This window comes from Saccopteryx bilineata, chromosome 1 (assembly GCF_036850765.1).
Source record: "Saccopteryx bilineata isolate mSacBil1 chromosome 1, mSacBil1_pri_phased_curated, whole genome shotgun sequence".
Lineage (NCBI taxonomy): Eukaryota > Metazoa > Chordata > Mammalia > Chiroptera > Emballonuridae > Saccopteryx > Saccopteryx bilineata.
Window position 1 is genome coordinate 393,067,639 of NC_089490.1, and position 23,947 is coordinate 393,091,585.

General features: G+C 36.2%; 2 pseudogenes; one reads left to right on the plus strand and one right to left on the minus strand.

The window, feature by feature from the left end:
• Positions 1–35: 35 nt before the first annotated feature.
• Positions 36–7,581, minus strand: LOC136320849 (olfactory receptor 5B2-like; annotated as a pseudogene).
• Positions 7,582–12,944: 5,363 nt separating this feature from the next.
• On the plus strand, positions 12,945–13,913 carry LOC136319711 (olfactory receptor 5B12-like; annotated as a pseudogene).
• The last annotated feature ends 10,034 nt before the right edge of the window (positions 13,914–23,947 follow it).

The following is a 23,947-nucleotide window of genomic DNA, read 5'->3' on the forward strand; positions in this document are numbered from 1 at the left end:
ATAAAGAAGATGTGGCACATATACACTATGGAATACTACTCAATCATATGAAATGATGACATCAGATCATTTACAGCAAAATGGTGGGATCTTGATAACATTATAAGTAGTGAAATAAGTAAATCAGAAAAAAACAAGAACTACATGATTCCATACATTGGTGGAACATAAAAATGAGACTAAGAGACATGGACAAGAGTGTGGTGGTTACCAGGGGTCGGGGGAGGGAGGACATGGGAGGGAAGGAGGTAGGGAGGGAGAGAGTTAGGGGGAGGGGGAGGGGCACAGAGAACTAGATAGAGGGTGGCGGAGGACAATCTGACTTTGGGCGAGGGGTACGCAACATAATTTAATGACAAAATAACCTAGACATGTTTTCTTTGAATATATGTACCCTGATTTATTAATGTCATCCCATTACCATTAATAAAAATTTATTTAAAAAAAAACAAAACAAACTCTGAAACGAAAAAGGGGAAATTACCACAGACATCATAGATATATGTACAAAAGATCATATTAGAATATTATGAAAGATTATATGTTACAAATTTCAACAACCTAGAGGAAATGGATAAAGTCTTAGAAGTATACAATCTTTCTAAACTGTGCCTTGAACAAGTAGAAAACCTAAATAGACCTATAAGCAGGGAGGAAATAGAAAAAACTATCAAAAATCTCCCCAGAAACATAAGTCCAGGACCAGATTGTTATAGTAGTGAATTTTACCAAATTGTCAAAGAACATTTGGTACCTATACTTCACAAACTTTTCCAAAAATAAGCAGAAGCAATACAATCCAACACATTTTATGAGGTCAACATAATGCTCATACCAAACCTGGCAAAGAGAAGACAAAAAAGAAAACTACAGACCAATATTTCTAATGAATACAGATGCAAAAACTCTAAACAAAATACTAGCAAATCAAATAAACCAAACAACATATTAAAAAATAATACATCACAATAAAGTGGGATTCATTCCAGGAGCATATGTATGATTCAACATTTGGAAATTGATCAAAGTAGTACACCACATCAACGGAGTAAAAAACAAAAACCATATGGTCCTATCAATAGATACAGAAAAGACATTCGATAAGACATAATGTTTCTTTAGTTTAAAACAATATAATCGGAATAGAAGGAAAGTAACTCAACATAATAAAGGCCATATATGACAAACCGTCAACTATTATCATACTAAATGATGAAAAAATGAAGGCTTTTCTTCTAAAATCAGGAATGAGGCAAGGTTGCCCACTCTCTCCACTCTTATTCAACATAGTTCTGGAAGTTCTAGGCAGAATGATCAGGCAAGAAAAAGAAATAAAATGCATTCATATCAGAAAGGAAGAAATAAAGGTGTCACTTTTTGCAAATGACATGATCCTGTATATAGAAAATCCCAAAGACTGCACCAAAAGGCTATTAGAAACAATAAAGCAATAGAGTAAAGTTGCAGTATACAAAATCAATATACAAAAGTGTAGTGCTTTACTATATGCCAACAATGAAATTTCAGAATATAAACTCAAAAAATAACAGCAACAACAACAGCAACAACAACAAATCCTTTTAAAATTGCAGCAAAAAAAAAAAATACCTAGGAATAAACAGCAAATAATGTGAAGGACCTATATACTGAAAACTACAAAACATTATTGAAAGAAATTTAAAAAGACAAAATGAACTGAGAAAATATTCCATGTTCATGGGTTAGGAGAATCAACATAATGGCCATATTACTCAAAGCAATATACAAATTTAATGCAATCTCCATCAAAATCTCAATGACATTCTTTAAAGAAATAGAACCAAAGATTTCCACTTTTGTATGGAACCACAAATACCCCCAAATAGCCAAAGTAATCCTGAGGAAGAAGAATGAAGCTGTAGGTATCATACTACTTCAATTCAAATTATACTATAGAGTCACAATAACCAAAATAATATGTATTGGCAGAAAAACAGACATATAGACCAATGAAACAGAATTGAGAGCCCAGAAATAAAACCACATATATCTGGACAAATCATCTTCAACAAAGGACCCAAAAACACACAGTGGAGAAAAGAAATCCTCTTCAATAAATGATATGGGGAAAATTGGGAAACGACATGGAAAAATATAAAACTGGACTGTAGTTTGCCTCCCCGCACAAAAATAATTTCAAAATGAATCAAAGACCTAAATATAAGACCTGAAACTATAAATTACATTGAGGAGAACATAGATAGTAAGCTCATGGACCTTGGCTGTAGAGAAGTATTTATAAATTTGACCCCAAAGGCAAGAGAAGTGAAGGCAAAAATAAATGAATGAGACTCTATAAAACTAAAAAGCTTCTGAACAGCAGAAGAAACTGACAACAATACAAATAGGCAGTCAACTAAATGGGAGGTGATATTTGCAAACTACAGCTTTGATAAGGAGTTAATATCCAAAATGTATAAAATACAAAGCTCAGCAACAAACAAGCAAACAATCAATTTAAAAATGGAGAAAGGACATGAATAGACACTACCACCAAAAAAACATACAAATGGCCAACAGATATATGAAAAGATTCTCATCTTCACTAGCTATTTCAGAAATGCAAATCAAAACTACAATGAGATACCACCTCACACCTCTTAGATTAGCTATTATCAACAAGATAGGTAACAACAAGTGTAGGAGAGGTTGTGGAGAAAAAGGAACCCTCATTCACTGCTGGTGGGAATGTAAATTAGTACGATCATTATAAAATAAAGTATGGAAGTTCCTTCCTCAAAACATTAAGAATAGAATTACCATATGACCCACCAATCCCTCTACTAGGTATCAACCCCCCAAATGCAAAAACTTTTGTACATTAAGACACATGTACCCCCATGTTCATCACTGCATTATTCAGATGGATCAATTCATGAAAACAACCAAAGTGTCCCTCTATAGAAGACTGAATAAAGAAGATGTGATACATATATAACAATAGAATACTACTCAGCCATAAGAATCAATGACAGGGCCCTGGCCGGTTGGCTAAACGGTAGAGCGTCGGCCCAGGGTATGGAAATCCCGAATGAGATCCCAGGCCAAGGCACACAGGAGAAGCGCCCATCTGCTTCTCCAGCCGTCCCTCTCTCCTTTCTCTATGTTACTCTCATCCCCTCCCGCAGCCAAGGTACTACTGCAGCAAAAGTTGCCTGAGTGCTGAGGATGGCTCCTTGGCCTCTACCTCAGGCACTAAAATGGCTCCAGTTGTAGTGGAACAATGCCCAGATGGGCTGAGCATTGCCCCCTGATACACCCGCTGGGTGGATCCTGGTTGGGCACATGCGGCAGTCTGTTTTCTGCCCCCTCACCTGCTTCTCATTTTGGAAAAATACAAAATATACAAAAAATAAAATATAATAAAAGTAAATAAAAAATAAAGAAACAATGACATAGTGACATTTACAACAACATGAGTGGACCTTGAGAACATTATACTGAGTGATCTAAATAAATCAGAAAAAGTTAAGAATTGTATGATTTTACCCATGGATGGGATATAAAACTGAGACTTATGTACATAAAGTGAAGTGGTTACCAGGGGGAAGAGAATGTGGGGGTGGGGGGAGCAAACTTGATTAAATTGGGAGGGGTGAGGGGGTAGGGGAAGGGTGTAAAGAGGGACAAATATAAGGTGATGGAAAATGATTTGACTTTGGGTGATGGGTATATAACATAATCAACAGTTCAAATGCTATAGAAATGTTCACCTGAAATCTATGTATTCTTGTTGATCAATGTCACTCTGTTAAAGTTAATTGTGTAAATAAAACTTTAAAAAAATAATGTCCTTAACTGTAACGTTAGAATGTATACTTTTTGAGTCTGTAATCTTTCTCTTAGTTTTTGAAGCCCAACCATATTATTACTGGTGTCATAGTGAAATATATTTTATTGCAGAGCACTATTCTCTGCACTGATATTACACATCATTGATTCTATTCCACAGTCCAGGAACATTTGTGTTAGGTCTAGTGTTTGATGATTGCAAATAAAGCTGATGTAAACATCTGCCTAAACATTTTTGTCAAATCTTAGGTTTTCATGTCATTTGGGTAAATATCTAGGAATAGGATTGTTTGGTCGTACAGTAAGGACATGCTTATTTGAATGAGAAACTGCCAAACTGTTTTCTGAAAGGGCTATACCATTTGGATTTCCCAACAGCAAAGTAATCAAATTATTTTATATCTTTCTTAGCATTTGGTATTTTAAAGGTTTAAAATTTGAAATGAAATAAACCAGTCAGAGCAAGTTAAACACTGTATGATTTCACCTATATGTGGAATATAATGAACACAACAAACAAGCAAACAGACAAACAAAATAGAAACAGACTCATAGACCCAGAGGACAGACTGACAGGTGTCAGAAGGGAAGGAGTTAAGGGGCTGGGTGAAAAGGGTGAAGGAATTAAGCAGTACAAATCAGTAGTTGCAGAATAGCCAGAGAGATTTAGTTTGCAGTGTGAAGAATAGAGTTAATAATGTGGAGATATCAGGGCTTGGGTGGTGCTTCAGGCAAGAAGGGGATCACTCTGTAAGGTGCATGGTTTTCCAGGCACTTTGCTGTACATCTGAAACTGGTGTGAAATGGTATTAAATGTAAACTGAAATAGAAAAAATTAAAATAATGTAATTTTACTTTTATTTCATTTTTATTTTTTTCTCTATCTCAAAATCATCTTTAGAAGTCTCCTTAGCAAATCTCTTTCAAAAAGAACCAACCAAACTTGCCATCGCTGTTCTGGACTGGGAATTTTTTTTCCAACAAAGGAGCTACATCCATTTCTTCCTTTGCACAGATATCTCTAAACCCATAATTCTATCCTGACTTATCACACGTTTATTACAACAGACAAATGTCACAGTTACCATGTTTTCTGTGCATACATTTGCACAATTCCAATTCGCTTCACTTCAAATTAAAAAAAAAGAGGCTAAGTCATTTAGCCTCTTCAAACTTCAACTTCTCTTCCGTAAAGAAGAAAGGAATAATTATCCTGTCATTCTCATAAGATTTCATGAGTAACATACGACATATATATTAAGTGTATCAATAATTCTGTCACATATTAGTTGTTTCATAAGGTTACATATTAATATTTATTGTAATAGATATTGATATTGCATTGATCACAAGAACAGTGGTACTAAAACAATACACCTGCTTACCTATATGTACTTGCCCCTTTTCAGCTAAGGAGAGACATGCAGTAGTTCTAGACAATGGACTTTGGGAAGAATTGATATATTGGTTGCAGCATACCCACTTACCTGCACTTGTCTTTTCTCCTACCATGATAATTAGTAGGTTTACTGTCCCACAGATAAAGCTTCTCTCTTTCTGGAACACGTACAATGCTTATACCTCATTATGGTTTCTCATAAGAACTTAAGGTTTAAAAAAATTTTTTTTGCTACTCTGTCTGGATAATTTTAAATAACTCATTTTCAAGTTTATTTATTCATTCTTCTGCTTCATCAAGTTCGATTATAAAATTATTTATTAAAATTTTAGTTAATCACTGCATTCTTCAACTCTAGAATTTGTTTGGTTGTTTTTTATAGTTTATATCTCGTTGTCAAACTTCTCCTTTTGTTACAGATCATGTCCTGATTTTGTTTAGGTGTCTATGTGTTTTCTCTTATAACTCACTCAGATTCCTTAAATATTCATTTTGAAATCCTTTTCTGGCAATTCACAAATTTTTCTTTCTTTAACATTAATGACTGATTCATTCTTTTTATTGTGTCATATTTTCCAAATTTTTGTGTTTCTTGTATTCTTTGTGAACTTGACTAGGACAAGGTTTCCTCCAACTAGCATAGCTAGAGACACTGGGAGATTCCTATGCTCTTTAAAATGGCTGTGCACTCCACCCATGTCTATCTGTCCTGGAGGGGAAGTCATATGTTTTCACTTTCTTCAAATCTCACAGAAAAGTGTTGACTTTAGTAAAAAGTTTACCCCTTTCTCTCCAGCAATGCACTAATAGGTTGGAACACTGGATGCATATTTCACTCCTTTCTATTACTTTTGGGAAAGAGATTCAGGGTGTACACCTTCCCCTAAGATAACAGAGCCATGTCCATTGTAGTAAACCACTTGTCTCTTTGTCCTTGGGCACTCTACTGCAAGATGTTAGACACACACTCACTTCCCCTCCCTTCTCCTGGGGTAAAGTTTCCAGAACTAGCAATATTGCATTTACTTATGACAGTGTCCCATTCCAATAAGAGTGCTTACATGGAATACACAAATGTACCTTGGTCCATCACCTTGTTTGTGCCCTTCTTTAACATGCATATTTGTATTGGGATGTGGTAGAGATAATGTAAATGGAACAAGTAAATAAATCAGATATCATTAGTGACATATGACAAGCAGGTCTCAGAATTTCTAATGCTTTCTTTAACCATCCTCATTTAGTTATTACATTTCTGAATATGTTTGTTTTTAAAAGACAAAAACTTTTGAGAAGCTAAAGATGTCATCATAGAAATTTAAGTGCAGTGTGGGGCTTAAAATGTAATTCACTGCATGGTAAAAGTCTGAGAGAAATTAAATAGTGTTATTATGCATACTGTAAGGTTAAAAACCCAATCCCTTTGAAAAATGTGCCTTTTCAACAACAGTTTTAAATGCACTCTTGACCTCCTTGTTTCTCAGGCTGTAGACCAGAGGGTTCAGCATGGGGATGACCATAGAATAGAAGACAGAGGCCATTTTATCTGTGTCCATGGAATGTCTGGAACCGGGCTGTATGTACATGAAAATGACAGTCCCATAGAAGATGGAGACAGTAGTGAGGTGAGAAGTACAGGTGGACAAAGCCTTCTGGTGGCCTTGAGCTGAGCGCAACTTCAAGATGGTTTTAAATATGAATAGATAAGAAATCAATATCACCAGAAGAGCAAAAAAGACATGAAAGCTAGACATAAAAACAAGAAATACCTCACTTATATGTGTATCTGAACAAGAGAGAACCATGACAGCTAGAACATCACAGAAAAAGTGATTGACCACATTAGACTTTCAAAAGGAAAGGCTGAATATATCTGCAACAAAAAGGGAGGCAAATAAGAAACCACCGATGTAGGAGCCTATGGCCAAACGCACACACACGCCTGTCGTCATGGTGGTGGTGTAATGTAGGGGTTTGCACACTGCTGCATAGCGGTCATAGGCCATGGAGGACAACAGGTAAAATTCCACAACGACGAAGGCACCAAAAAAGAACATCTGAGCAGCACAGGCATTGTAGGAGATGACTTTGTTGCCTATAAGTAACCCAGTCATGACTTTGGGAGTGACAGCTGAGGAGTAACACAAATCCACCAGAGACAGGTTACTGAGGAAAAAGTACATGGGAGTGTGGAGACGAGAGTCCAAGAGAATCAGTCCAATTGTCCCAAGGTTCCCAACCACAGTGATGAGATAAATGAGAGTGAACATGATAAAGAGGGGGACCTGTAGTTCTAGGACATGGGTTAGTCCAAAAAGGATGAAGTATGTCACTTCTGTCCTGTTCTCCATCAATGCTTTTTGGGAATCATAAGATATCTTGTAGAAGTAAGAACTAAGGGAAAGAATGAAATAAAAATAAGAAATTATTGTTAAATTAAAATGTGTAAATACAATGTGCATTATTTTATTAATCATTTATACCTCAAAATTATCTTGAACTAATGTTAAGAGCCTTACATATAAATGTAAGTACTATTAATATTTTTATTTTACCATTTAAAATTAAGAATTTGGGAACTTTGTGATACTTTACAATTTTATCACTATCAAAGAAGAGTCAAGATGCAAATTGAATCCCAGTTCAAACACAAAAAAGTTCTGTGTGTGTTTAGCTGCCTTAGGGTCAACATATTTAAAGGTGCCAGTAGTAATAAAAATAACAGCATGAGAAAAAGGTGGAACTACTACTGTTCAATCCTGTAAATTAATTTTGTTTCTTTTGTAGCTTAAAGAACGGTCACTTCACATCTATGCTTTTTCTATAACCTCTGGTACACCAGTTGTTATTGAACAGGATGAAGTTACCAGCCTACCCAATCAGTGCATCATTTATCTTATATTTTTATTCATCTTCTTCAGAGAAACAGCAGGATATTACAAAAGTACCATTAAACTCCACACTAATAGAAATATTAACATTTATACTCCACCCTCAACTCACTATTTAAAAAATAGTTTAAAACACCTATTTTTGTACTGATATAACACACAGTATTTATTGCTGCACTAATAGTATATATAGATTATTTACCTTACCTTGCTCCTTGAAGAGAAGGGACAGTTAGTCCTGAATATTGAGTGTAAAATATGAAATTCATCCATGAAATAATAAAGAAATAGTGATAAATATGCAATATTTAAGGAGTTACTGAAATTTTCCAAGTTCTCTAAAATGTGAAAAGTTAGAGGAAAATACTCTAACAAGGACCCAGAACCTGGGGCTTAAGTCCTGAATCCATGATGAATTCTTATTCTGCCATTGGAGGCATCCACTACTTTGTCTTGTTTGTAAAATAAGCAAAATAAAATTGCTTCTCCTATATAATTTACAAGATTGTGTCTGTAAATAGCAAACAATAGAAAGTCTATAAAACAACTGTGTAAGGGGTTACCATTTAAAATTTTTTTTTTATCTTGGGGTGATTTTCTTGGCCATGGTTTCAGGTTTATAGCCATTCACAGTAGATAGAAGGCCTGTGTGTAATGACAACTATAAGCATTCAGATGAATATATAATGATCAAAGTCCCCAGCGTGCACTGTGGTCCCTCTAAAATAATGTTGTGTGGAGTGTTGTTTGTATTTCAGAGGATAACACAGGGGACCAGGAGTGAATTATAGGATATGGAGCTCAGAGGGAATGTGCCCCCTGAGGGCATCTATAGCTCCTCATCCTAGCTCCTTAGGGAAGAAATAATTTACCTGCCTATGGGATCCAGCTGTATAATAAAAGGGCATGCAGATTTTGGTGTTACTTGTTATTTTTTTTGTATTTATAAGTGCATATTTATAAACTGTATGATCCACACATTTTGTGTGTGTGTATAGTTCTAATAATTTGTTCAAATGTATATGGCAATGTAGCTACTACCAGAATTAAGATAATAGAACATTTCCAACATGTATACAAAAACACAAGGTTCTTAGTTGTTAACTCCTTCCCCTACCCACTGCTTCAGGAAACCACTGAACTGTTTTGTGTAGGTAACAACCTTTGCAATATCTTTCACTGGATTCTAGCGTATGTAGTCTATGAGTCTTGCTTCTTTCACTTGATATAATGCATTTATGACCCTTCAATGTTGCTACTTTTACTGGTAGTGCTAATATTTTTTAGTAGTATTCTATTTTAAGGATGTTACAGATTGTTTATCCATTCTTCAGCTGAGAGACATTATATTGGTTCTAGGGTTTGGTAGTTATAAATAAAGCAGAACTATACATATGCCTAAAGGTTTTTTTCTATGGACATAGTTTTATTTTTTTTCCAAAGAGAGAGACAGAGAAAGATAGACAAGAAAAGAGAGAGATGAGAAGTATCAACTGGTCATCGTGGCACATTAGTTGTTCATTGATTGCTTTCTTCTATGTGCCTGGGAAGCAAGGCTACAAGCAAGTCAGTGACTCAAGCTCAAGCTGGTGAGTTTGTGCTCAAGTCAGTGACCTTGGGGTTTTGAACTTTAGTCCTCAGTATTCCAGGATGATATTTTCTGCGGTAAAATGTCCTTTAAAAACCTGAAAAATTCTTATCAATTTGCTTCCGTAGTATAGTCACAATTCTCTAAATTATTTCCTATATATGACTCCCTTTCTTGCTTTAGTAATTATCCTTTTGACACCTATATCTTTATCTTTGAACTCAAAAGTGATTATTTGAATTATACATTAATGGTAATACACTGCTGAATAGTGACTTAAATAGTTTCTTTATTTGTTCTAGGTTTATTAAAATTAGATCATGACTGAAAAGATCATTAGTAAAAATACTAGTGAAATTTCAATAAACTCTGAAATTTAGTTAAGGATAAAGTAGTAATGTTAGATTCTTTGTTTTGAAAAATGCAGCCCAGTAATATATAATGATAAAACTTTAGATGCTAAGTTATAGGGGAAACTGAGAGAGTGGTGTACAGGAATTCTTAGCGCTATTTTTGAAACACTTGTGTAAACAGAAATAACTCCATTATTAAAGTTTATTAAAGGTAATTTTAGTCATAGGCTTTCTGAATGACATTGTAAAAATCTGATTAGATAGTCTCTTCAGTGAAACAACAATATCACTGGTAAAAAAAATTTAAAAAAACCTTCAACAATTTGTATTTGTCCTAAGGACTTATAGAACACCAAGAAGTTATGCAACTTGTTATAATCAGAAAGAGTGGCATTTAGCTTTGACCATGCTCCTTTGTCTTCTTCCTCAAGCTGTATGGTAGAAGTTCTACTTCAGGGAAATGTGTCCAAGAAGTCAGAAGTTCCTTCTAACTCCAGGTATCAGTGTAGAGCTACAGTTTCACCTTATGACAGGCAGGCACTGGCATCTCTTATCTTCCCCAGGTCTCTGTTGTAGAAACACTATTCCCATCAGGCAAAGCTGAGTGAGTAAGGGCTGCCATTTTCCGCTTGTAGTGTTGAAACTTTGCTGTGACTTTTTTGTTAGACAGTGATTTCACAGTTGGAAGAATAAAAGTGGTCATACAACCCCAAAATAGACTTCAAGTCCAAAACCATATGAAGGAAGACATTACCTAAGGATTTAAAAAGGTCAATTCTTCAGGAAGACATAACAATTATAAATATATATGCATCAAATACTCCTAAAATATGCAGTAAATATAAACAGAGTTGGAAGGAGAAATAGTAACACAATCATAGTGGGAGATTTTAATACCTCACATTTCCATAATAATGGAAAAACAGGTAGAAGATTGATAAAGAAACACTGAATTCTATTCAATAAAAAATACACTTATCATCTGACGAAGCAAGCCAACTCATAGGAATTATGTACATGAAATACAAACTTCTGTTTTCAGAAAACAACTTTAGACCAATAGTTAGTAAGTTTATTCAAAATAACCAAAAATTTTTAAAAAACTAGAAGTGCACTACAAGTGGAAGATGTAAATATAATCTGTGATATCTATGTAATGTAATACTATTTAGCAATAATAAAAAATATTTTATCACTGATATATTGTGGATTGCATTGTTTTTTTTAAACACTCATTTGTTGAAATCCTAACCCTCAGTACTTCAGATGATGATAAGATTTTCCACCTTTTAATTAGTTATAATTAAGTAACAATGGGGTAGGGCAAACTTTAAATGTAGTATGACTCTTGTTTTTCTTTTTTTTTTTTAATTTTGGGAGGTGTTGTTAGAAGAATGGCAGTTGAGAGGTACTCTTGACTCTCCTTGGAATTTCCAACAGTTTGAACAGATTTAACTCAACAAAGATTCCCTGCTCAATGCACCAACATGTCTGAGAGATCTGTGTATTGAAACATCTGAAGGTGAGCAAGTGGGAGTGAACTGGAGGTTGGAAGGGAGAAGAGTTGACAGGGATATAAAACTAAAAGCTACAAATGACCAAAAAAGAAGAACAAAGAAGCAAAAACTCAGAGACACAGACAATGGTGTGGTGGTTACCAGAAGAAAGGGGGTAGGTGGCAGTTAATTTTAAAGGGGTTCAAATAGATGGTGATTGAAGATGATTGGACTTTGGGTGGTAGGCTCCCAATTCAATCTATTGATCATGTATCATAGAAATGCATATGAAACATATATGATATTATTAATCAACATCACCCCAATAAATTATAAAAGAAATAAAAAATTACAAAGGAAAGATTTGAACAAAAGCAATCACAAAAGAAAACACTGTGTGAAGATGAAGATAGAGATCATGGCCTAGCAGCAACAATCAAGAAATGCCAATGACTTCTGGCAAATCACCGAAAGGCTCAGAGACAGACATGAAACAAATTCTTTCTGAGGAAATATTCACAGGGAACCAACAGAACAACCCTCCTGACACTTGTATCTCAGACTTCTAGCCTCCAGAAATATGAGTTATTAAATTTCTCTTGTCTAAGCCACAAGTTTGTGGTACTTTTCATGTCCTAAGAAATTAATACATGTAATGATATGAATGAATCTCAAATGTACCATGCTAACTGACACTAAGATTTTATTTATAGGACATCCTTGCAAAGGCAGAATTATATGGACAGAACAGTTAGTGGTTGAGGCAGTGGATAGGGTAAGGGGTTGAACACAAAAAAAAGCTCAGAGGTTTTGTTTGGCTGATGAAACTCTTCTATATGATGATTGCAGTAATGGTTACATAACCACATCTGTTTAACAAAACTTGAACATTTGTACACAAAAAAACTATAGATATTATTATTGTTTATAAATTGTATTTTAATTAGAATATAGAAAAAAATAAGAAAATAGCTGGTAATATGAAAGCATGTGTATACTCTCATTCTTTACAAAATGTTTCTTATGTTTTACTTTCTGTTGAATAAGTTTTCTATCTACATCTTAGACAAAGGTGTGAAAAAGAGTTCTCTGTTGTTTAATGTAATAGAGTATACCATACAGCAAGCAAGCTGAAATATATCCTAGAGTCATAAGATGGTAGCCACAGAGAGCAGAGACATTTTAGTATCCTTCCATAACTCTTGTAGATGCACGAACTTGCTCAAACCACCATTTAGTCCCAATTCTGGCACATGTGTTCCTGACCTTGACAGAAAGTTGATGCATGTCAGCAAGAGGCTCTGCTGATACTTCAATTCTCATGATAATCATCAAGCAGCGTTATTTGCTCATTTTTTCAGAGATGCCTCTCTTGATAATTCCTAAATGACTTTAATGGAGAACATTTCAGAGGTGACTGAATTCATTCTTGTGGGGTTAACAGATGCCCTAGAGATGCAGATTCCACTCTTCATAATCTTCTCTCTCATCTACCTTATCCCTCTGGTTGGAAACATGGACATGATCATGTTGATTCTGTTGGACTCTCAACTCCACACCCCCATGTACCTTTTTCTCAGTAACCTCTCCTTGTTGGACTTGTGTTTATGCCTCAGCTGTCACTCCTAAAGTAATTATGGGGTTTCTCACAGGAGATAAGATTATATCATACAATGCATGTGCTGCCCAGATGTTCTTCTTTGCAGCTTTTGCCACTGTTGAAAGTTTCCTCTTAGCCTCAATGGCCTTTGACCACCATGTAGCTGTGTATAAACCCCTGCATTATACCACCACCATGACAACCACTGTCTGTGTCTTACTGTTCACTGGACCTTACATCTGTGGATTCTTGGAATCTTCCATCCACATTGCCTTCACTTTTCACCTTTCCTTCTGTCATTCCAATGTTGTGAATCACTTTTTCTGTGACATTCCCCCACTGCTGGCTCTCTCTTGCTCCAGTATCAACACAAATGAGATTATCCTCTTCACGTTAGCTGCATTCAATGTCTTACTCACTCTCTTTGTTATTTTGAACTCTTATCTGCTTATTTTTATTGCTATCCTGAGGATGCACTCAGCTGAGGGACACACACACACAAAAACATCTCCACCTGTGTATCCCATCTAACCACTGTTTTCATTTTCTATGGGACAATCATCTTCATGTACTTACAGCCAAATTCTAGTCATTCCATGGACACGAACAACATGGTCTCCATGTTCTACACCATGGTCATCCCATTGCTGAACCCTCTAGTCTACAGCCTGAGGAACAAAGAGGTCGAGAGTGCATTCAAGAAGGTGATCGGAAAAGCAAAGTCTTCGTTGGGTTTAGCCTACGAATTAAAATAGCATGCAAACCATTAAAACTTCTAATAGAGTCCTAGTGTCTATAAATAATTTTTGAATTTTAATTATTTCTTGTTCATTTTAAAAAGAAGTAAGCCTTCATTTCCTTGTTTCACAAATAAAACTGGTTGAGCTGGTAATTATTTCTTATCTTTATTTTTTCTGAGCAGTTCCCCCCAAATGATATTGGTTATATTTATGCTTTGAAAATGTGACTATGCAGAAGAAAATTTAAATGTCTTTTTCCAGAAATACAATGTTACTTCTATTTTAAGATCTAGATTATAATCCCAGTTACTAAAGAATCCCACACTATTATCATTTTAATGGTCTAAAGTCTAAAACACTTTGTAGGTAAACCTCTTAAATATATGAAATCACATTTACATTTACTAAAATGCAAAAGAATTCCATGATATATATGTTATGTAATTTATTGTTTTTAGAGGACAGAAAGGAGAAGGAGCGGTGGAGTGAGAAGCATCAACTCATAGTAGCTGCTTTTCATATGTGCCTTGACTGGGCAAGCCGGGGTTTCAAACTGGTGACCTCAGCATTCCATATCAATGCTTTATCCACTGCTTCACAACAGATCAATCAAGAACTCCATGATTCTTGTACCTAGCATAGGAGCTTGGTTTTCCAACATTCTTGCTCTTAAGAATGATCTTGAGACTGTTGAAATATTGATTCCAAATAATCCAATTTAGTATATCTCTAGTGAAGCCCAAAAATCTGTATCATGATTATTCCTTAGCCACATGTACCTGAATACTGAGCGGAGATAGTAAGAATGCCAGTGGTGAGTTTGGATAATGAGGGATACTATAAAAGCAAATTTTATTTATTTCCTGAATTTCAAGAGAAAAACAAAGCTCAGAGGGCAAAAATATATCCATACTTATTCCTTCCTTGATTTTATATAAGAAAGTCTGGGTAAGGAGGACTGCCTGCATGCTTAAACTTCACCTGTATTTCAGAGGGTTGGTATGCAGATTACACTTTGAGAACTGTTACCCTAGAGCAGTGATTCAAAAGCATTGTTGCAAGACCAACAAAATCAGCATCACCTGAAAATTTTCATATACGTCAATTGTAGGAACCCCTCCATCCAGACCTACAGAATCAGAAACTCTAGGAGCATGACCCAGCCTTTTGTGTTTTAACAAGTTCTCCTGGAGATTTTAAATCATTGAGAACCTCTGGACTCATGCAACCTAGAAACATTAGCCTAGAACAATGCATCCTTCCCAATTTAGTTCAGCTAATGATTGTTTGGCCTTATAACATACTATAGTGGGCATGAAGATATTAGGATTTTAAAAAAAATCTCTTTTACCAAGGATCACTAGTCTTCTCAGTATAACATTGTTAGCTCTTTGTTAGGAAAGCATTAGAAAGACTGTGTATCCCAGTCCGATGCTCTACCCACTGCGCCACCGCCTGGTCAGGCGCATTAGAAAGACTGAAAGAGACATGGAAAAGATGAAATAAAATTGATCTAGCATTTTCCTTGAAACTGTTAACATTTTCTTTAGTATTGATATTCTGAAGACTCTCCATCACTCACCAGTTTTCAGTAGGAGCACCTTCAGCCACGTAAGTTTTTGAGGGCATTAGAAGTATATACAGGGGCTAGAACACTTCTGTTCTGTCCACGCATTGCTGCTTACAACAAAGCCCATGTTATCATGTTACAACAAAGCCATGGGAAGACTTGTCATCCCTGTTTTCAAGGAGTTGGTACTACGCAATGACAGGCCTTACTTAAAGAAAGGAAGCTGGAAAACTCACATGGTCTAGTGAACATCCACTTTTAGGAGGTTTGGAGACCACACATCTCACTTTCCAGAGGATTTCATCTAGTCTTATGGTTCAAAATTTATCTAGAAGGCTAACACTGAATGTTTTGTTTCTTATAAAAATTACAGTTTGGGTTATTTCCACATACATCACTGACCACAGGTAGGTTTTATGCTGCCAAACAAGACAATTTGGTTGTTATAACTGCAGGAGAACATAACTAATTATGTCATGTTTAAAGCATTATGGATATTGTAAAGTATCTAGTATTTTGAAGAAACCATGGTTCTTTGAATGGTATGCAGAGATGATGTGTTCTTAACCTCTATACGTACTTGCCTTGTATATGAGTTATATATATTATTCCTAAGTCAAAGGAAGTCTTTTTCAATTTACCACTGTAATAAAAAGTCAAGTTTATGTGTTGTTGTTGTTTTATATGTAATGTAGTACATGAAAACCTCTGATAATCCTGACTTAAATGATAAATTTTCAAGAAATTACAGGATTAATTGGAGATGTTGACTTTGTCTTTCTGACTTAATTCACTTAACATAGTGTCCTCAGGATCTGGCCATGTTGTCAAAATGGCACGATTTTACTTATAGTTAGAATCTAAAAAGCTGAGCTCAGGCAGAGTGTAGAGGGGTGGTTGCTAGGAGCTGGTGGGTGGGGGTATAAACTTCCAGTTATAAGATGAACAAGTTCTCAGGATTTAATGTACAGTATGATGACTACAGTTTTGTCTACTTGAAAGTGGCTATAAGAACAAATCCTAGTGTTCTTGTCATAACAACAACCACAAAATATGGGAATTATCTAAGGTAAAGTTGTGTTAGCTAATCTTGTTATGGTAAACATTTTACAATATATACATGTATCAAATCATCACATTGTACCTTAAACTTTCACAATGTTATATGTCTATTATAGCTCACTAAAATTCGGGGAAAAACATTTTCTTTAGTAAATAAGGAAATAATAAAAATAAGTTGAGAAGGCCCGGAGACAAGATGGCGATGGAGTAGGCAGACGTACTAACTTCCACTTCCCAGAACCAAAGTGGATTACAACCTAATTTTAAGAACCATCATCTGGAAAAACCAACTTTGGACTAAACTAAGAGGACTCTTCAACCAAAGAACACTGAAGAAGCCACACTGAGACTGGTAGGAAAAGCGGAAACATGGAGAGGGCTGTCCAGCTCCCCAGAGTGAACAGCAGACAGAAGAGACTCGTGTGGCAGGAAGTGAGTTTAGCAGAGAGAGAGGGTCCTGAGTCCCAGGAACAAAGCCCCAGCCTGCAGCCCCAGAGCCTGGAAGAGGTGAATGGACAGTATTTAGCTGAAAACAAGTCAAGATACTGTTTGTGAGAAAGAGACAGATTTCTCAGACCCAGGATTCTTCTTAAAGGGACCTCGCAGAAAACCTCTCTCACAACCACTCACCAGGGGTTGCAGGGGGACGGGAAGAGAGGAGAGGACCAGAGTAGCAGGAAGAGAGTGTAATCTAGGAGGCACAGGGAGAAACACTTTCAGAAACAGCCACCCTAACCCCTGAGATGAGCCACTCCCCAAATCTGAAGTGAATATTTTCCCTGGAAACAGCAATACCAGCAAAGGCAAGCAGGACACCAGCCAAACAAGCTCTCCCACAATACTTAGAGCAGAGTCACTTAGAAGAAGAGAGCTTTCAGGACTACAGTAGTACGTCTTAGGGTCTGAGCTGCAGTGCCCCCATCCACACGGCTGAGGGCTCGCTTGAGGGCAGGTAGTGGTGGGACATGGAAGAACCATTCTGTTGGCAAGGGCAGAAGCCAGCTGGTCACAACTGAGGCCCAGGTGTGAGCTCGGTCTTGGCCTGGCTGGGGAAGAGGGGAAGCGTGAAAGTGGTCAAGCCCAGCTGTGGGCCACCTAAGGGCAGGGGCCTTGGAAGGGGCAGAGACCCGTCCTTAAGCAAGGGCTCAGGAGTGCAGCCTTGCCCTGCCCGCCTGTGGAACCAAGACTTGTGGCCTGATGCGGGAGTCGACTCCTCTTGCAGTGGTGAAGCCAAAGTCCAGAACAGGTGGAGTCCCCCGACTGAGCATGGGCATGCAGCCCTGCCCGGCCTGTAGAGCCAATGCATGAAGCAGTCCCATGAGCAGGCTCCTCTTGCAGGAGTGGGGCAAAAGCCTGAATTCAGGTGGAGACCTACAGCTGAGCAAAGGTCAGGGCCGTCAGGACCGAGCATAACCACACCCATGGGGGCGGGGCGAAGGCCTAGGACACTGAAGCTTGTACACCTTAGCACATGATTACAGCCAATCCCATGAAGGAGAGGTGGAAACCACAGCAACAGTCCCAGTGGGCTGGCACCGGCAATGCCCATACCACAATGCCCTAGGCAGCAGCAGCAGAGGGGGTGACGGACCTGCAGACACTCCACTCCTAGGGAACACAGAGGCCACACTCAGTGGACTCCAGAGGCCAAAACCTCATTCTACACAGACAAAATGAGAAGGCAGAGAAATGCAACACAAACGAATCAAGAGAAATCCCCAGAAAAGGACTGAATAAGTCAGATATAACCAAATTACCCGATGCAGAGTTTAAAATAATTATTGTTAGGATGCTCAAAGATCTTAGAACAATAATATATGGTCATTACAAACACCTAAATAAAGAGATAGCAAATATAAAAAAGGACATTGAAATAATAAAAAAGAATCAGTCAGCAATGACAAATACAATATCAGAAATGAAGAACACAATGAAAGGAATTAAAAGCAGGATGGATGAAGCTGAGAATCAAATCAACAAGTTAGAGGACAAGATAAATGAAGGCACAGAAGCAGAGCAGAAAAAAAAGAGACTCAAAAAGTCTGAGGAAACTCTAAGAGAGCTCTGTGACAACATGAAGAGAAATAGCATTCGCATCATAAGAGTTCCTGAAGAAGAAGAGAAAGAACAAAGGATAGAGACTTTGTTCAACATATCATAGCTGAAAATTTCCCTAAATTAAGGCAAGAAATGTCTCACAAGATCAAGAAACACAGAGAACTCCATTAAAGAGAAAGCCAAAGAAATCTACACCAAGACATATCATAATTAAAATACCAAAGCTAAGTGATAAAGAGAAAAATATTAAAAGCTGCTAGAGAAAAAAAGGCTATCACCTACAAAGGAGCCCCCATAAGGATGCCTTCTGACTTCTCAACAGAAACACTTGAGGCCAGAAAGGAATGGCAAGAAATATTCAAAACCCTTAAAAAAAAAAAAAAAGAACAGCCTACAACCAAGACTACTTTATCCTGCAACGCTATTGTTTAAAATTGAAGGAGAAATAAAAAGCTTTACAGACAAAAAAAAAAAAAAAAAAAAAAAAAACTCAAGGAATTCACTACAACCAAACCAATGCTGCAAGAAATGCTAAGGGGCCTGTTGTAAAGAGATCAAAGGAGAAAAAGAATATAGCAAAAAAGGAATACAGTTTTAAAGAATAAAATGGCAGTAAACAATTACACATCAATAACCTTAAATGTAAATGAATTAAATGATCCAATCAAAAGACATAGAGTAGCTGTGTGGATAAGAAAACAGGACCCATACATATGCTGTCTACAATCGACACAGCTTAAATCAAAAGATGCACATAGACTGAAGATAAAAGGATGGAAAACAATATTTCACGTAAATGGAAATGAAAAAAACCTGGCGTAGCAATACTTATATCAGACAAAATGGACTTTAAAACAAAGGCTATAGTAAAAGATAAAGAAGGTCACTACATAATGATAAAAGGAGCAATCCAACAGGAAGATATAACTGTTATGAATATTTACGCACCTAATATAGGAGCACCTAAATATATAAAGCAGACTTTGATGGATTTAAAAGGCGAGATCAATAGCAATAATATAATAGTAGAAGATTTCAATACTCCACTAACATCACTAGATAGATCCTGAAGAAAGAAAATTAACAAAGAAACAGCAGACTTAAAGGACGCACTAGATCAACTCCATTTAATAGATATATTCATAACCTTTCACCCTAAAGCAGCAGAATATACATTGTTTTCAAGTGCTCATGGTACATTCTCTAGGATAGACCACATGTTAGGGCACAAAAGCCGTCTCAACAAATTTAAGAAGATTGAAATCATATCGAGCACTTTCTCTGATCAAAATGGCATGAAACTAGAAATCAACCACAACAGAAAAACTAAAAAATACTCTAACACTTGGAAACTAAATAGCATGTTATTAAATAACAAATGTGTTAATAATGAGATCAAAGAAGAAATAAAAAAATTCCTAGAAACTAACGAAAATGAGCATACATCAACTCAAAATTTAAGGGACACAGCAAAAGCAATCCTGAGAGGGAAGTTCATAGCATTACAGGCATACTTTAAGAAGCTAGAACACCTCAAATAAACAACTTGACCCTGCATCTAAAAGAACTAGAAAAAGAACAATAAGTAAAGCCCAGAGGTAGTAGAAGGAAGAAAATAATAAAGATCAGAGTGGAAATAAATGGCATAGAGGGTAAGGAAACAATACAAAGGATCAATTAAATGAGGAGCTGGCTCTTTGCAAAGGTAAACAAGATTGATGAACCTTTAACTAGACTCACCAAGAAAAAAAGAGAGAGGACTCAAATATATAAAATTAGAAATGAGAGTGGAGAAATAACAACTGACACAACAGAAATACAAAATATTGTAAGAAAATATTATGAAGAACTGTATGCCAAAAAACTAGACAACATAGATGAAATGGACAAATTCCTGAAACATATACTCTCCCAAAAATTAATCAGGAAAAATCAGAAAACTTAAACAGACTGATTACCACAAATGAGATCAAAACAATTATCAAAAACCTCCCAAAAAAGAGGAGTCCTGGGCCTGATGTCTTCACAAGTGAATTCTATCAAATATTTAAAGAAGAACTAACTCCTATCCTTCTCAAGCTATTTCAAAAAATTCAAGAGGAAGGAAGTCTTCCAAGCTCCTTTTATGAGGTGAGTATAACTCTGATTCCAAAACCAGGCAAACACAACACAAAGAAAAAAAATTATAGGCCAATACCCCTGATGAATTTAGATGCTAAAATCCTCAATAAAATATTAGCACACCGGATCCAGCAATATATAAAAAAAAATCATACACCATGTCCAAGTGGGATTTATTCTTGGTAGGCAAGGCTGGTACAATATTTGCAAATCAATCAATGTGATTCATCACATAAACAAAAAAAAGGAGAAAAACCACATGATAATTTCAATAGATGCAGAAAAAGCACTTGATAAAATCCAGCACCCATTCATGATCAAAAACTCTCAGCAAAGTGGGAATACAGAGAACATACCTCAACATGATAAAGGCCATCTATGACAAACCCACAGCCAACATCATACTCAATGGGCAAAAATTAAAAGTAATCCCCTTAAGATCAGGAACAAGGCAGGGGTGCCCCTTTCACTATTCTTATTCAACATAGTTCTGGAAGTTCTAGCCACAGCATTCAGACAAGAAAATGAAATGAAAGGCATCCAAATTGGAAAAGAAGAAGTAAAGGTATCATTATTTGCAGATGATATGATATTGTATATAGAAAACCCTAAAGTCTCAGTCAGAAAACTACTGGACCTGATAAATAAATTCAGCAAGGTGGCAGGATATAAAATTAATACTCAGAAATCAGAGGCATTTTTATACACTAACAATGAACTGCCAGAAAGAGAAATTAAGGAAGCAATCCCGTTCACCATTGCAACCAAAAAAATAAAGTACCTAGGAATAAATTTAACCAGGGAGATTAAAGACTTGTACTCAGAAAATCATAAAACATTGATAAAAGAAATCAGGGAAGATACAAACAAGTGGAAGCATATACCGTGTTCATGGTTAGGAAGAATAAACATCATTAAAATGTGTAGATTACCCAAAGCAATTTACAAATTCAATGCAATACCAATTAAAATACCAATGACTTACTTCAAATATATAGAACACATATTCCAAAAATTTATATGGAACCAAAAGAGAACACAAATAGCCTCAGCAATCTTGAAAAGGAAAAATAAAATAGAGGTATCACACTTCCGGATACCAAATTATACTATAAAGCCATTGTACTCAAAACAGCCTGGTACTGGCATAAGAACAAGCATATAGATCAATGGAACAGAATAGAGAACCCAGAAATGAACTCACACCTTTATGGACAACTGATATTTGACAAAAGAGGTAAGAGTAAAGACAGCCTCTTCAACAAATGGTGTTGGGAAAATTGAACAGCTACCTGCAAAAAAATGAAACTAGACCACCAACTTACACCATTAACAAAAATAAACTCAAAATGGATAAAAGACTTAAATGTAAGCTGTGATACCATAAGCATCTTAGAAGAAAACATAGGCAGTAAGCTCTCTGACATCTCTTGCAGCAATGTATTTGCTGATTTATCTCCACTGACAAGTGAAATAAAAGACAGGATAAACAAATGGGACTATATCAAACTAAAAAGCTTTTGCGCAGGTAAGGACAACAAGAACAGAATAAAAAGACAAACTACACAATGGGAGAACATATTTGACAATATGTCTGATAAGGGGTTAATAACCAAAATTCATAAAGAACTTATAAAACTCAATACCAAGAAGACAAACAATCCAATAAAAAAATGGGTGAAAGAAATGAATAGATACTTCTCCAAAGAGGACATACAGATGGCCAATAGGCATATGAAATATGCTCAGCAGCACTAATCATTAGAAAAATGCAAATTAAAACCACAATGAGATATCTCCTCACGCCAGTCAGAATGGCGCTCATCAACAAAACAACACAGAATAAGTGCTGGCAAGGACGTGGAGAAAAGGGAACACTCCTGCACTGTTGGTGGGAATGCAGACTGGTGCAGCCACTGTGCAAAACAGTATGGAGATTCCTCAAAAAACTGAAAATCGAACTGCCTTTTGACCCAGTTATCCCACTGTTAGGAATATACCCCAAGGACACCATAGAACGGCTCCAAAAGGAGAAATGCACCCCCATGTTTGTGGCAGCATTGTTCACAATAGCGAAGATCTGGAAACAGTCCAAGTGTTCGTCAGTGGACAAGTGGATTAAAAAGCTTTGGTACATGTATACTATGGAATTCTACTCAGCCATAAGAAATTATGACATTGGATCATTTACAACAACATGGATGGACCTTGATAACATTATACTGAGTGAAATAATAAATCAGAAAAAACTAAGAACTATATGATTCCATACATAGATGAGACATAAAAATGAGACTCAGAGACATGGACAAGAGTGTGGGGGTTACAGGTTGGGGGTGAGGAGAGGGGCACAAAAAAAACAGTTAGAAGGTGACGGAAGACAGTTGGACTTTGGGTGATGGGAATGCAGCATAATCAAATGTCAAAATAACCCGTAGATGTTTTCTCTGAACATATGTACCTTGATTTATCAATGTTACCCCATTAAAATTAATTTTAAAAAAATAAATGGAGAGGTTGAAAATGAAAATTCTGATAGCAGAATTAGGGGTAAAATAATACATAAAACTGAAGATAGATAACTGCAAAGGAGCAAATAAAACAACCTAGTTAATTGAGAGTCAAAATTATAGTTATCACCATAAAAATTAGTAGGATTAGGGCAGGGCTCAGCAGAGAGAAATATAAATATAATTGACAGGGAAAATGAGAATCCTGAAAGTAATCAGTGGGATATAAGTGCCACTAAGAGAAAGAAGTAGAAATTACAGAGTTTTGAGGTTTGAAAGGACCATAAGATTCATCTAATTCTGCCATTTATAACATCTTCAATTTTTCTAACTGGAATCATGTTAAGATATTCTATGCATTCTGTGAGCTCGGAGTTGTCATGAACATTTCCCACTGATTACATTTGCTAGAATACACTGTTCAGAGGTCTCTGTCAGGTAGAGATGAATGAGGACACCATCATGTGGTCCCTAGCCAGTAGTTATCTGTGAGTGTCACGTGGAAAGTTGCCCATTAACTTTGTCATAGTTGATCAACCCAAGAAATTTTTTCTAAATATTATTTAAATGGATTTTGTTTTAAAAAAAACCTCTGAGGAATCTTTTTCTCTTTGAGACCCATTATTTTGCTATAGGGCACTAAATTGCCTGGCTAAATTCAGCAAGAATGGCCCCAGGAGGAAAGAGGAGAATGAAGAAGAGAAGCTTGGTCCTCCTATGCAGGACTC